The 15,503-nt window shown below is 39.0% G+C and overlaps 1 protein-coding gene and 1 pseudogene across 1 annotated transcript in view; both read left to right on the forward strand.

Annotated features, from left to right (window-relative positions):
• LOC102478520 (BTB/POZ domain-containing protein 10 pseudogene) overlaps positions 1-1,527 on the forward strand; it is a 7,022-nt pseudogene extending 5,495 nt beyond the window's left edge.
• PEX7 (peroxisomal biogenesis factor 7) overlaps positions 1-15,503 on the forward strand; it is a gene marked incomplete in the record, with an annotated part of 169,739 nt that overhangs the window by 70,710 nt on the left and 83,526 nt on the right.

Here is a 15,503-nt window from a genome sequence, read left to right on the forward strand (position 1 = left end):
TAAATTAAGTTACCAAAAAAAAAAAAAGTTTTAGAGAAAAAATATCTGTTCAATGACTGCAGTAAGATATATAGCCCTAGCTAGGTGCTACTTTATAGGATGCCTAAAGTTAGACTTGTGTTCATGGAAATGTATATATCAGATGTGTTTGCTATGAAACATTTAGATTAATTAAGGTCTTTAGTAATTCAATAAAATGTGGGGGGAGAACACTATAGAAAGTAAACATAGATACCAGGATAATGTAGGAGGAGAGTGGGAGATCACAGAGGGTAAGAGATAGGGAATCAAGGATGGGGGGACAAAAAGCAAAACATATAGGAAATAAGAAATGGAAAATTATTTGTTGACAATAACATGTTTGTTGATGTGCTTCATTGAGACAATATACAGTGTACTCTGGATGGAAAATCTCATTTTGTATGCTGTAATGATGTACAGTGAATGAATGTAAATAAATAAAGTAAAAAAAAATAGGATACATGAAGAACCAGCAGATGGCGGTAATGGTTACATTGCTGGACTCCCATGTAGTCAATGGTGGTTTGAGTCCCAGACCTGGTAACTTAAAACTCAGGCTGTGTGTGTGTGTGCCCAAAAATCCCAAAAGGAGCAGACCTTCCCGAGAAAGGCTGAGGAGCTGGCCTGCAACCTGCCCCAGTGACTCTGGCCCCCCCTGAGTGGCAGCTTCCACAGCCGCTTTCAGAGGAATCCGGTTGGGGAGAGTTTACAATGAGAAGGGAGAGTATGAAGTGCAGAGGGAATTCGTTCCACTGTGTTTCAGGCTATTTTGGATTATTGTAAAACAGGAATAATCTGTTGCTGAGCCAAGAGAAGCATGCAATTATCTTTCTATCTCTACTGAATATAGTACTGTGAAATGTAGAGATCTCAGTGCCGTGTGTGTGTTACCGAATGATGGTGCTCGTAGATAATTTGAATTTTATCTGGACGGAATGATCCTTCCTCTCATAGTAGCCAGTGCCCAGAGTGGGGAGCGAGACTGCCATATAGTGGTGCTTACAGATGATGATGTGGTTGATTGGGATGAGGAGATGGGAGAAGAATATTCACAAATTATGTATAGCACAAAATTATGTAGATTTTTCAAGTACATTGAAAACAGAGATGTGGCCAAATCAGTTTTGAAGGAGACGGGTCTTAAGAAGGTTAGACTGGGAATAGAAGGTTAGCCTACTTACAAAGAAAAAGTAAACAAAGGGCCAGGGGGGCACCCAGACGTGATTTACAACTACACCCAAAGACCTTTTATTCGAATGTCCTGGGAGAAGGAAGAAGGAAAGAGCCGCATGTAGACTTCCAGTGTGTAAAGAGGAAATCTGTCACCAACCTGGCAGCAGCTGCCACAGACATCCCCAGGACCAGCTGGTAGTCATGCGTCCGACTCTGCAAGTGGACAGGCTAGATATCCTCTCCACCCATCCCCCTTCTGGCAACAGTGCTTGACCCTGTTGCACAGAATCCAGCGATGTGATGCTCTGTTCTTTAAAACCATAGCAGGCTACTCTTCCCAGTGACGTTGTACTCTCCTCCTTCTGCACTACAAGACCACTCTCCTTCATTGTGAGATGCAGTGTAGGCTCAGGATATTCTTACAGGGCACATGTTTTAGGATATTGCAGTGTAGGCTTTTTTTTTTTTTTTTTTGAGAGGTTTTTGCTATAGGGTGCATGTGCTCGCCAGACAGAGACAGAGAGACAGAAAACAAGAAATCACCCCCCCCCGGGGGGGATGGCCACTCCGCAATCCCTTCTCCTCCATTCTCCTCTTGGGATCTTGGGCACGCATGCACACACACCCGACGTGAGTTTTAAGCCACCGAGTCTGGGATGCAAACCACAGTCAACTACGTGGGAGTCCAGTGACATAGCCATTACGCTAACTGCTGGTCCCAGCTTTTTTAAAGGCCAGAGGTGGCTGAGTGGTTTTTGTAAACGAGTATAACTCTAGCATCCTGAGGTTCTGATTATAGAAATGTATTTGTTTACCAGTAGGTTTGTGAAATTGGTTCTTTGTATGGGGGACAGTCCTTTTTCAAACATCTAGGTCTTTTCAGAAGTGGTGAGAATTGGCAGCTGGGATATTTTTCAGTCTAGATTGATACTCATCGTACCCCAGATAAAATACAAAACATTTAGTTGAACTTTATAAATGATGGTTAAATGGAACCAAACCATTTTATAGTTGTGATACATAATATAATGTACATAAGTGCTTCTATCCAAGTATTCCTTCAGTAAAGTGTGTATAGTTTGCTGCCATGATGAGCAAAAAATGAGTATTTATTGGGCTTATTGGAATGAGTAGGATGAGAGGCAGTGCCCGTATCTTACCAGTTCACTTATCTCCAGTGGCATTTTACCCTTGCAGAGTGAGTCACATGCAGAGTGTGACCGTCAGAGGCAGTTTATTATCCAATCCACCTTACCCTTAATCTTTTCACAGATATTTATTTGCTAATGCTTTTTTTCTTAAGAATTATAGGATAGGAAACTGAAATGTTTGTTCTTCATTTACTAAGTGATTGTAAACTTAAGTTTTTCATCCAAATAAAATTCCATTGTTTTAAAAAAAAATAAATCCCAAAAGAAGAAAGGAGGACGAGGGATTGGGGCATGGCCATCCTCCTGGGGGGTAAAGTCTTGCTTTCTATCTCTGTCTAGCCAGTGAGCATATGTGCCCTATAACAAAAATCTCTCTTAAAAAATAAAAGGATACATGAAATTTTATTTATTTTCTTTATGTTTCAGTAGCAAACGCTTTGTTTGGTTCTTTAGATGTATTTTTAGAAGTAGCCTTGGCTTTGTTCATTTTTTTTTTTTATTTTAAAATATGAGGTATCTTTTTAAAAATTCAGCTCATATGTTAGTTCAAACCTCTGTTCCCACAGGTCTCAAGATCAAGTTTAAAAGTTGGCCATGGCTAAAAATATTTTTAAAAATTTTAGTATGAGTTTGGAAAATCAGATTTAAAAGGGGGTCATTATTGGTACTTAGGAATCTGTGTCCTGTTCACCTTTGGTTTCAGGTAGTTCTTCCTGCATCTGTCACAGACTAGCTTTAGAGTTGAAAAGAACATGTGCCAGAAGCAGTCCATGTCCTCAGGCGTCAGTCTCTGCTGCTTCCTCTTTGATGCTTTTATAATCATATAATTTTTATGTTAAAATTATATAACAAGCCCTTGTTTTTCTCCAGCTATAAAACATTCCCACGCCCAGCTCCGTAGGCTTTCAGTGCTCTCCTGAGGTGGATGGTGTTAGCCTTGTCCACTGCCCTCTCCACTCCCCCCTCCACAGGCTTGCAGTGATAGCTTCCCAGAACTTTTCACACTTCGGCCTGTGTGTTCCCATTCTTTCTTTTTCTTTTTTTTTTTTTTTTAAATTTTTAAAATTTATTTACTCGGGTGCATGAGCATGCCAGAGAGAGAGAGAAAGGGAGAAAGCACCTTCCAGGGATGATGGTTATGCTTCAGTCCCTTCTCCATTCTTCTCTCCAGATTTTGGGCATGCTTGCAGACCTGCCCAGTGTGTTTTTCAAGCCCACAGGTCTGGGACTCAAACTCTAACATGTGGGATCCTGCACCTTAACCTCCACGTCACCAGCTGGCCCCTGGGTTCCTAGCCTTGAATCAGCCATTTTCTTACTCATTTTTCTTTCTCTAGACTATAGAAGTATACTTTTAAAAACCAAGCAAGCATGCTGACTTGGCACACTGTGAATTACTATTTTTAAAACGTCCTTTGGGTTTATGATCATACTTAACAACCTTTGAAGTTTTTTATTTTCTGGCCCGTTCTCCACAGTATTTTTTTCTCAGCCTTTTTCAGTGTCAGTATCTGGACATTTGACCTTATGTCCTATGTTACTGTAAAAAGAGAGTTCTCAGAATGGAAAATCTTCTTCCATCACTGTTACCTCAGAATATTTGTGTTCTATCTGCATAGCTCCCTCGCCAGGGAGATCTTCATTTGGTTCTTCTATTTTCAAAGCGTTATGGGTCTCCGTATCACTCTATTCCACTGTCTCAGCTCACTGCCAATAAGTTCTATTTCTTTTCTATGATTAAACATTAGAATTAGTAGATTTACCTGGATGTAAATTTTAATTTCTCAAAATTTACACTCTTGATGAGAGAGAGAGAAAACCGCTGACAGGCCCTTGCCTCTGATCTACCCCGTGTTCAGCAGACTAGTTCATGGTCACACACAGGCTCAGCATTCTCTGGGAGGTTTCCAGACATGAACCGGCAGCCGCCCCACGTGGGTTTGTCTCACACAAAATACTACAGTTTACCACTATGCCATAGTCTGGCCCCTATGCTCTCTCTTAGCCTCCTGTATCTATCTTTCATCATTCAGTTGAAGTTAAGCCCAAAAAGGTTACCAGTAAACTACTGAAATCCAAATCAACCTTTTCTCAGACTTTATTCTTTTCCCTTTTTCTTTTCTTGCCAGAGGGCACATGTGCTCACCAGAGAAAGTGATAGAGAGAGAGACAAAGCACGAAATCACCCTCCCACTCCCGAAGGCATGGTCACGTTGTAGTCTGTTCGCCTCTCTCTCTTCCTCCTTTCAGAATTTTGGGCATGCATGCACATGTGCCTGGCATGTTTCCTGAGCCACGTGGTCCAGGACTCCAACTGCTACCTTAACCACCACTGCTGTGGGTCCCAGGTGTTTTCAGGCCACCAGTTTGGGACTTGAATGCACGGTCATTCATGTGGGATCCAGCCACTGTAACCACTACACCACAGGCTTGTCCCAGTCTCTTTTATTCTTTAGCCATATAATTTTGATATTAAAAAAAACCTCCTCTATTATTATTTCAATGCTACTGTGTTCACCTCTTTGCTATATATCTGTCCTCTTTGCCATTTTTTTCTTGCCATCCTTCTAAAAGTAGACATTCTCCAGCATTCAATTTTTATCCCTCTTTTGTATAACTTCCCCTTAAAGCTGTCATTTAATTTTTTGCTAGTGATGTTTGATCCATTTATCCAATTGCCTTTACTCAGCAATCTGAATCGATGTCTTACTTTCCTTCTAAGTATTCCTAACCTGGCCGATTGACTGAGTGGTGAAACTAGACTAGAGACCTTGAAGTCATCCTAGTTTTCCATCTCTCCGTACCCCTTAAATTCAACTGGGCATTGTATTTATGCATTCTTTTCTTCCTCACCAGTACCCCTGAAATCTAGACCATGCTTTCCTAATTCCTTTGCCTTAGGCAAGTAAGTACTTTTTTGTCCTTCTGACAAGGATTACTACAATAATCTCATATGGGTCTTTAAGCTCTTTCCATCATTCCATTGATTCTCAATGCTACTTCAAGGGAGATGCCAACATAATACAAATCCAACATTTGTTAGCCCTTGGCCTGAATATATCAGCGGTCTGATTAAAGGCAGGATCATCATTATTAATTGACATGTTTCTAAAAATTATGGCCAGTTAGTAATAGAAGAAAACAAAATGGAATATAAATATTTTTAAAGATAAAAAATGTTATTGTCCATCTGATTGTCAGTTGGATTAATCCAAGTATATCAACTTTAAAACTATGAAGAATAATAAGGCCAGGTCTGTAATGCAGCAGTAAACACCATACGTAGGGTGCCAGATCCTACATGACCTGTTAGGTCCAAATCCTAGCCCCTGCAGTTGGAAAGACATGTGGGTATGTGAGTACAGATGTCCCCAATCCTGATGGGATAAAGAAATGGAGGAAAAAGGATTGGGGCATATTCATACCCTATTGGGCGTTACTTTCTATCTAGCAAGTACCTGTACCCTTGAACAATTAAAAAAAAAAAAAGAGAGAGAAAGGTTTAATAAGAAGGTCAGTAAAAATAAATGTACAGAAATGAATACCTCTCTTTATAGATATCAGCAGTGACCCAGCTGTGGTGGTACAGGGGCTAAAGGGCTGCTGCTGCATAATGCTGGAGACATGTGGGAAGGCCAGAGGTTTGAATCCTGGGTTGACTTCAACACACTAGGTGCCCCCACAGGTGCACCCATGATCCTGGCTGGCTGGAAGGCTGGTGGTGGAGGTGGGGGCAATTGCAGCGTGGCAAGATCCTGCATGTTTATGTGTATGTGTATGTATATGTACATGTGCATGCATGTGTCTTTCTCTCCTGCTCATCCTGTCTCTCTCTTTCTCTCAAAACAAATGATGAAGTGAACAGATAGCCTGGTGGTTAAAGTGGCTGAATCCACATGGCCAACCATACAGTTTGAGTCCTGGGTCCAGGGGCTTGAGACACACACCAGGCGTGTGTGCATGTGTATTCAGGACCCTAAAAAGAGGGAGAGAGAGAGGAGAAGGGATTGTAGCAGTGACCATGGGTAGTGTTTTCTCACTCCCCTCCAACCTCCAATTTGCACACGTGCCCTCTGGCATCTTTTAAAAATAAATAAATAAATAAATAAATAAATAAAATCGGAAAAACCCTGTTTTTTTTCCTTTTTTTTTTTTTTAAGAGAGATATTTTTGCTATAGGGCACATGTGCTTACTGGAGAGACAGAGACAGAGAGACAGAAAGTCCTTTCTTTTACATTCTCCTCTCACGATCTTGGGCATGTATGCACACACACCCTGCATGAGTTTAAACTGCCAGATCTGGGACTCAAACTGTGGTCAACTACTTGGGAGTCCAGCAACGTAACCCTTATGCCACCTGCTGGTCCCGGGAAAAATACTTTTACATGGCAACAATTATGTGCGTATGTAGGACACATCGAGGAATAAAAGAATGTTCAGGACTCTAGGTGAAGAAACTTATATACCTTTACTAAGGGACCTTTTAAAAAGACGAATGGAAGGACAGATATCATGCTCCTACAATAGAATATGTTTTTCTTCTTCTTGTTGCCTTTTTTTAAGACTTGGTCATTTGACGTAGATACTACTGTGTTTGTTTCCTAACAGGTCTTTCTTTTCTGAATGAATGGCCAGCCATTCTTGTGATGCTTTTAAATCACCCCAAACACTAACCTGCTGTCATTACTAGTTACATATCAGTTTTAATTTTGCAAAATCAATAGAGTTAAATTGTTGTTTTTCACATTACCATAGCTAAGAAACCTTCATGGAGAAAACCCACTGCCTTCAGAGTAGAATTTGAACTTTTAATCTTGCTGTCAAATATAATCTGTGTTTCTTTTTCATTTTAGTTCTTAGCATTCTGTGTAATCCTCTATTGGAGACCAGTTATATTTTCTTATTTGTCATCTCCACGTTTTTGCTACTGTTCCTTGCTCTCCTCAACCTCTGCCCATACAAGTATTTCTGCCTTTCAAAGTCCAGGATAAGCTCTTTTCTCTCCTCTCTCTCTTCCTTCTTTGCTTCTCTAAATACTTTGAGTGCCAATAGATATGTAGTCGATAAATGTAAACTACCTGCTACATATGTGGTAAATAAATACTGAATGAAAAGGACTTTAAGTTTATTAGTCAACTCTACTTTTCATAAACTTCATAACGGTTAAGAAAATAAACCGTTTTCTCACCTGTAGTAACTTCTTGTTGTAAAGCTTGTTGAGTAAATAAAACATGTTTCTTTGGTCCACAATTTAATATACTGCAACATCATGACTGGGTTGCTTTTTCAGAATTTAGAGTTGACTATTAGTGATTTTTTTCATGTTCTCTATGTCTTTCTGCCTATTTCTCTTGTTCACTTTGCTAAAGAGGCCATAAGTCATATAGATAATTACAGTAGATTGAACAACTTTCTCAAGGGCAAAAGCAATTGCCCACAAAATTGAGTCTAATGATAAATAGGAAATGCAAAACTTGTTTATAAGTAGATGTCTTCCTGAGTCAGAACTCTTTATTATTGTAGCAACCATAAGAAATTGTTGAGATAAATTTCCTTATTGATGGCATCTGTAAACATTTTAATAAAGTAGAGGACATTGGTAAAATTAAGGAATATAAATCGATTTTCTAAATGTCACATGTATTTAAAGTACAGTATTTTCATTATAGTTCCTTTTCTAAAATCTGCACTTATGGCATACTATTAAAGACTTTTTTTATAACATATTCTGTTTGACCCAGCAATGATACATTTTTATTATAAACTACTTATTCAATGTATGTTTCTTTCAGTGATTCCTTTGATGATGGTGTCCTGATGTATATCTGCTATGTAGTGCAGAGGAATATAGCTTTATTTAAAAATTAACAGGCTGGGACCAGCATATGGCATAGCGGTTACATTGCTGGACTCTGACATGGCCAACTGTGGTTTGAGTTGGTGGCTACAAACTCACTCTGAGTGTGTGTGAGTGCATGCCCAAGAAAAAAATCTCTCAAAGAAAAAAATTAATAGGCTATCTAGATAGATAATAAGTTTTAAAAGAATGCTTCATTATATGCTCTAAAGAAATTAGCATATTAATACAATAGCAAGCAATTCAAATTTCTAGTTAGTATATTTATTCTAAAACACAAATATCTGTTTTACTGCATAAAATAAAAATGAAATAATTAAAAATGGAATTTATACAGTATCTTTATTAGTTTTTTCACTACCTAGAAGATAGCAGCTTTTAAAAATAATGAGGAAGATTGATTCTCTCTTCAATTTTACATTAAGAAATGTAACATTTAACAAAACATTTTCCTGTAATGTTGATAACTTGAATTCTGAGTTTTGATGAAAAGATTTGCACTTTGTTCCCAGGTTACAGGAAATTCATAAGGGCTTAGGAATGTACCATGGTGAATCTTTTGGGTTAAGGAATAAATTTTCCACTTCAGTATCCTTGGGCAAAAGCAGTAGAGCCCGGAGGCTCCTACCCTTTTGAGTCCACATGCATACTCATAAAGAATGAGGTTCAAATGAAATATGCCTAGGAAGCCAGCCTTCATGAAACCCTGGAGGGGCTCAGAGAAAAACCTCCTCTTAAAAGATTCAGAATTTCATCCCAGGAGTTATAATGCAATTTAGTTGCCTTAAAGCTACAGCTTTTCATTCTTATTTATTCTTTTTTTTCTTTAAGAATTATTGATTTACTTTTATTTGTTCATTATTTTCCTTCAATTTGACAAGAGAGAGAGACACACACACAGAGGGAGAGGGAGCTGATAAAGCCAGCCAGGTCTAGGACTCGAACTGCTCAGCCATGTGGGAATCCAGCGCCTTAACCACCACACCATCTGCCAGCCGCTCTCATTTATTCTTATTTATTTCACTACTTAAATATATTCCTTCTATCATGTTGCTGTCTCACCAAGAAAAAAGAAAAAGAAATCTTCTCTGGCTAACGCATACTCTTTTTTTAAGTCTCAAATAATACATCCTCCTGAAATTATCCATTTTCCTCCAATTTGTTTATAGTGGCCCCTTTTCTACTTTTATGGGGCCTCATAATTCCTCTATGCATATTGCTCTGCATTGTAATGTCTCCTAACTCATCTCTCCACAGGACTCGAGCTCTGTCACACCTCTGCATACTTCTGATATAGAGGAGGTTCCTAATATGTACTGACTAATTGCATGACTGTATTTATGAATATGTTTTTAATAGTTTTGTATTACAGAGGAATATTTGACTAACAACTCCTGGAACACAAAGGAGCTCCCTGTGAAACTTCTCTAAATAATATTCGTGACACTTAAAAACCCTGTATGTCCTCAGGGATCAGCAGGTGGCATGGTGGTTAAGGTGCTGTACATTCCCACATGGCTGGCCATGGTTTGAGTCCTGGACCTGGTGGCTGGCTTTCTCACTTTCTCTTTTACTCTCTCTGTTTCTCTCTGGTCAAATTAAAATAAATGAATGAAAAAATAAAATTAAATAAACAATTACTTTTTAAAAATTGTATATATCCTCCAAATCCCATAAAACTTGTTGCTTTTGCACAGACCTCTGATCTCACCCACTCTTTTATCATGTGAGAGGCTCTCTCAACAAGATCTTGGAAGGAGGAAGACCTTGCATGGATTCATTCATTCATTTATTCAACAAGCATCTATTAAAGGTTTATTACATAAAACTCGGGGGATACGTATTTACGGATTCGATCAAGATATAGTTCCTGACTCAAAAAAAACCAAAAATCCTATTCAGGTTTAGTTGCACAAAAGCATTTGTATCTATATGTGAATGTTAGAAAATGGAACCGATAGGGGCTGGCAGTGGCATGGTGACGAGAGGTGCTGGACTCTCACATGGCTTACTGCAGTTCGAGTCCTGAACCTAGTGGCTTGCTTTCTCACTTTCCCTCTCTCTCTGGTCAAAATCTAAAATAATAGTAATTAAAGGTAAATAAAATAATTCTGAAAAAAAGAAGACAGAAAGAAAATAGAACCTATATTAGCTGGCATGCTTTGGTGTCTCGTTAGTCGCCACAAAGTTTATAGCCTAAATTATTGTGCAAGTGTGATGTGCTCAGCTTTAATATCCAGGAGCTTTTGCTCCATTTGTTCTCTTTAGAATGAATTATTTTGGGGGGATTTTCAAACAATATTTACTTTATTCCACCTGTGAGTTAATCTGTAAACCACCTCTGCCCATTTAGAATTCAAGAGGGTACAAATATCAAGTAAACTAAACAAAAATATTATTAATGACAGCCTAAGTGATTAATAAAATGTGCTCATGTCTTTGGGTAGAAACTCTGGACTTTAGCTTACGTATTCTAGGGTCAGGAAGCTATGTAAAATTTTGGTTTAGGAATGTTTCAGGGGTGGCTTAGTTCTTCTGCTGGTTCTCTGTCTTCTACCACATATCAGCCAACCAGATACAAAATTAAGTTTAAGTAAAAATATGACACAAAATATTTCATATTAGAGGTGTGTTAACCTCTTTAATCTTCAAGAAAGGAAGAAAACTCTACCTTAAGAAAAATACTTTAATCAGGAAGCTGGCAGGTGGCATAGTGGTTACGGGCTCTGGACACCCACATGGACAACTCTGGTTTGAGTCTCGGACCTGGCAGCTTGCTTTCTCATTTTCTCCCTCTCTCACTCTGTCCCTCTATGGTCAAATATAAATAAATCAATTTAAATAAAATAATTTTTTAAAAAGAAGAAAAATACTTTAATTATGCCCAATTTTTAATTTTTTTTAGTTAACACAAAAAACTCTGCACATGAAGTACTCCTAAAGAACTCTATCTTAGGGATCAGCAGTTAACGTAATGGCTATGTCACTGGACTCCCATGTAGTCGACCGCGGTTCGCGTCCTGGACCTGGTGGCTTAAACTCACACCAGGCGCATGTGCGTGCATGCCCAAGATCTTGAGAATGAAGGAGAAAGGATTGCAGCGTGCTATCCCCCCTGGGGGGGGGGTGATTTCTCGCTTTTTCTCTCTCTGTCTCTCTCTGTCTGGCAAGCACACGTGCCCTATAGCAAAAAAACAAAAACAAAACTCTATCTTAGTTGACATGACAAAACATGTGTCTGTGCACATATGTATGTATATCAACAGAGAGAAAAAGAAGCATCTTCAACAGGGTCCTGTTACCCTATGATTGTTTTTCCCTAGCCCTCCAGCTCCTTAGGATCTGGAATGCTTATGCATGTACTTAGGATCTGGAGTGCTTATACATTAAGCGTGTTTTCAGGCCAGTCCGGGGATCCAAACCTATGGTGTCCCCTATGCCTTTCGCACTGCAGCCCAGTATGCTGCAGACTGGGCCACCCAGGTTGGGCCTTTATAACTCATTTATGTCACTAGCGTAAGACCTTACAGCTAGCTCAAAGAAACCAAAGAATAGACACAAATAAGCAATTACTGAATGCTGAAGTGAATTTACTAGTAGGTACAAAACTGGTCAGTGTCCACAGAACAAAAAAATGTGAGCTTTGGAGTCAGCATGTGGGTGAAAGGCATTAAGTATATTTACACAGGATGATATTCATTCACAATTTTTTTATGGATGAGAATCATTTGCTTTATTTCATATTTTCTGTAATTTACAGAATTGTAAAATAATCTGGTCAAACACAGTGAAAGGCACAGACCCCTTCAGATTCAGGTAACTAAGAGGCCTAAGACATCCAGCATTGCACTGAAAGGACACCATCATTTTTATTGCTGGTTTCAATTTTCTCAGTTTTCCTGGCAGCAAGGTAATGGGTGGGCCAAGAGGCGGGTCCTCCCTTAGTAGACTGAAATAGAGAAAGGATCTTAGTAGTTGGAAAGGGACATATCCCGTCCTCGTGTTTCCCACCCCGGATCCCGAGTCTGGCCCTTAAGGAGTCTTCATGGCCAGGAGGGCATGCTTAGGGATGGGAGGTAAGGATGACTTCTGTCATGTGAAAGTAGGATGGAAGTTGGGGAAAATTCCTCTTTGTTTGAAAAGTTAAAGAATGAACGGATCTCATCCTGTGAAGAGTATTTGTTATTTTTGATGTCTGACTTTTTGTTAGCCCTTATTTTTAGCAGTCTGGTTTTTTTATTTTTTATTTTTTTTGCTGTAGGGCATATGTGCTCACCAGAGAAAGACACAGAAAGAGAGAGAGAGAGAGGCAGCGAGGAAAAGTGAAAAATCAGCCCCCAGGCGAGGGGTGGCAGTGAGGGGAGAGACATTGGTCATGCTGCAATCCCTTTTCTTCCGTTGTCCTCTTGGGATTTAGGGCACATACGCACACACACCTGGCATGTTTTTCAGGCCACTGGTTCTCAGACTTGAGCCATGAAGTTGGCCATGTGGAATCTACTGCCTTAACCATCATGCCACCTGCTGGCCCAGCAAAGTCTTTTTTTGGTTGTCTTTTAGGCTGGCCACAGATGGATACAGTACATTAAAAAAGAATCCTATGTTTATTCACAGTCCTAGAGGCCACTGGGATGATGTTAGTAATTAATAAGGATTCCCCCCTTCAGCCCTCCCCGGTAGCATATGGTCCAATCATCTTTCTATACCAAGAAGTCTGTGTAGTGCCAGTTCTTGAAAATATAGAACCTCTATGTTAGTTTAGTAAAGTTTTTTTTCCTTACCTTGTTATTTTGTTGTTTTTATAATATGCTTTTTTATATCTATAGAACTCAATAGAGTTTAATTAACTTGCTCTAATCAGTTTATTCATAATTCTATATCACTGTAGTTTCAGCTCTCTTTTTATTTACTTTTTAAAAATTTGTGGTGAGTGTCTGCACTTACCAGAGAGAGACAGAGAAGGAGAGGGAGAAATCACCTCCCCAATAGGGCATGGTCACACCACAGTTCTTTCTCCATTTCTCCATCCTGGTGAGATTCAGGGCATGCACATACATGTACCTGGCATGTTTGTCAAGCCACCAGGGTCCAGAATTCAACCCACAGTCAGCCTTATGTAATCTGGCTCCCTTAGCCACTAGACCCTGAGGTGTGTCTTTCTTATATTACAAATAAGTGCAGATTTATGAACATTTGCTGATTCAGGGCCTTAACATTTAGTTATTAAAAGGCCCGAATAAATAAGAAGCTAGATTGAAGAATATTGAATAAGAATTCAGAAATAATTTATAGATACCTTATATTAGAAACCCAAGTCTTTTTTTTGTTGTTGTTGTTGCTTTAATTGCCTGAGGGCGTGTGTACTTTCCAGAGAGGGAGACAGACAAAGTACTGCCCAGTGGGGTGTGGTCATGCCATGTTTCATTCTTCTCCATTTCTCCATCCTTTCTGGATTTGGGGCACACACATATGTACCCAGCACATTTTTCAGGCCACTGGAGCTCAGATTGAACCACACAGTTGGCCATGTGTGATCTGGCTCCTTTAACCACTTGGACCAACCCAGAAGCCTATCTTATTTTTCTGATTCTTTTCTCCGTAAGAGTTGATGGTTAACATATAAAAAATCCCAGACCTTGAAAAAATACTACAGATGATGAGATGAGGAAAATTAATGTAATGATCTTTGTGTCTTTTGATATTAAAAACTTAAAATTACAGGATTAGGCAAATTATTTCTCAACTTGCCTTTTTTAGAAGTTTATGTTCTGGTTCTCGGTCCACTGCTAAAATAGAGTGAATGTGAGGAAAAAATTAAGCTCTGAAATCTTACTCTACAAGATTTTTTCATGGAGCCAATATTTGTTGAGTTATAATGTTCTAGCAAAACATGGTTTGTGACATCTAAGAATTGAAGACACACATGCCAATAAATAGATATAATCAGGTACTGTGGTACTGTGAATGATGCCATAGAGGAAGTGATACTTAAACTGGTTTTTTAAAAGAGAGGTATCTTCATGTAGAGCCAGGCAGAGGATAGGGAAAAGGAGAGGAAGAAGAGAGGCTATTCATAGAAGAGGTTAGTGAAATGACAGGAGCACCAGGTCATGAACAGCATGCTTAGGCTTGAGCGTGTGAGCCTGGTGCAGTAAGAAACTAAGAAGCGGGGAGCTGGTCCTATGGCCTAGTAGTGAAGGCAGCTGGATCCCACCTGACTAACTGCCTGGTTACAGTCCCAGACCCAGTAGCTTGAGAAACATGTCAGGCACATGTCCTTGCATCCCCAAAATCCTGACAGGAGGGAGAGATGGAGAAGGGGTTGAGGTGTGGCCATTCCCCATGGGAGAGTGCTTTCTCCTCTGCCTCTCTCTCTCTCTCTCTCTTTGGTGAGTACATGTACCCTCTTGCAAGGAAGGATTGAAAGTAGGTAACAACCAGATCTTGAGTAGTCATACTTTTTAATGCTTTAATTAAAAAATTTGACTCAACAGCCTTTCATGCACTCTTTCTTGGATTCTGAAAAATAAAATTCACTAAAATTATTAGTGAGCATGAAGCCGGCAGATGGCATGGTGGTTAAGGGTGCTGGACCCCCACATGGCCAACCGTGGTTCAAGTCCTGGACCTGGTGCCTTGCTTTCTCACTCTCTCTCGTTCTGTCCCTCTCTGGTCAAATTAAAATAAATAAATAAATACATAAACTTAAATAAAATAATTCTTTTAAAAAATTAGTGAATAATAAAGAGTTAATACACTCTGGTTAACTTGAAGGGTTCTTATACTCACAGTTAGTGACAGTCAAGAAATTAAGATTAATCAAAACCAAGGTTTTTTTGTTTGTTTGTTTTTAGCTTTCAGTATTTGTTACCATTAAAGGATGGAACATAGGGTGAAAATACTTTTGGTCAAAATCTCTCTTTTGCTACTTCATTCTTCATATGCTAGTTAAAATCACTACCTATACTTACTTTCTTTTTTATTTTTTATTTTTTTGAGAGGGACTTTAGAACATACTCAAAGTAAATAGAATAGGATAATGAGTTTCTGTTACCCAGCTTCAGAAAGCATCAATAGTCTTGTGTTATTATTTTCCTTACTCATTTCCACCCCTCATTCAATGATTATCATTGTTTTTTTACTGTTTTTAGGTCTAGTTACATATATTGAAATGTCCAAATTTTATATACTTACATACAGTTTTGGCAGATAAGCTGCCTAGGCAATCCACATTCCATTGCAGTATAGAATATTTGCTTCTTCCTTTCAATGTTCATGTTTTCCCTTTTCAGTATCTCCT

Source organism: Tupaia chinensis, unplaced genomic scaffold, assembly GCF_000334495.1.
Source record: "Tupaia chinensis unplaced genomic scaffold, TupChi_1.0 Scaffold000117_2, whole genome shotgun sequence".
Taxonomy (NCBI): Eukaryota; Metazoa; Chordata; class Mammalia; order Scandentia; family Tupaiidae; genus Tupaia; species Tupaia belangeri.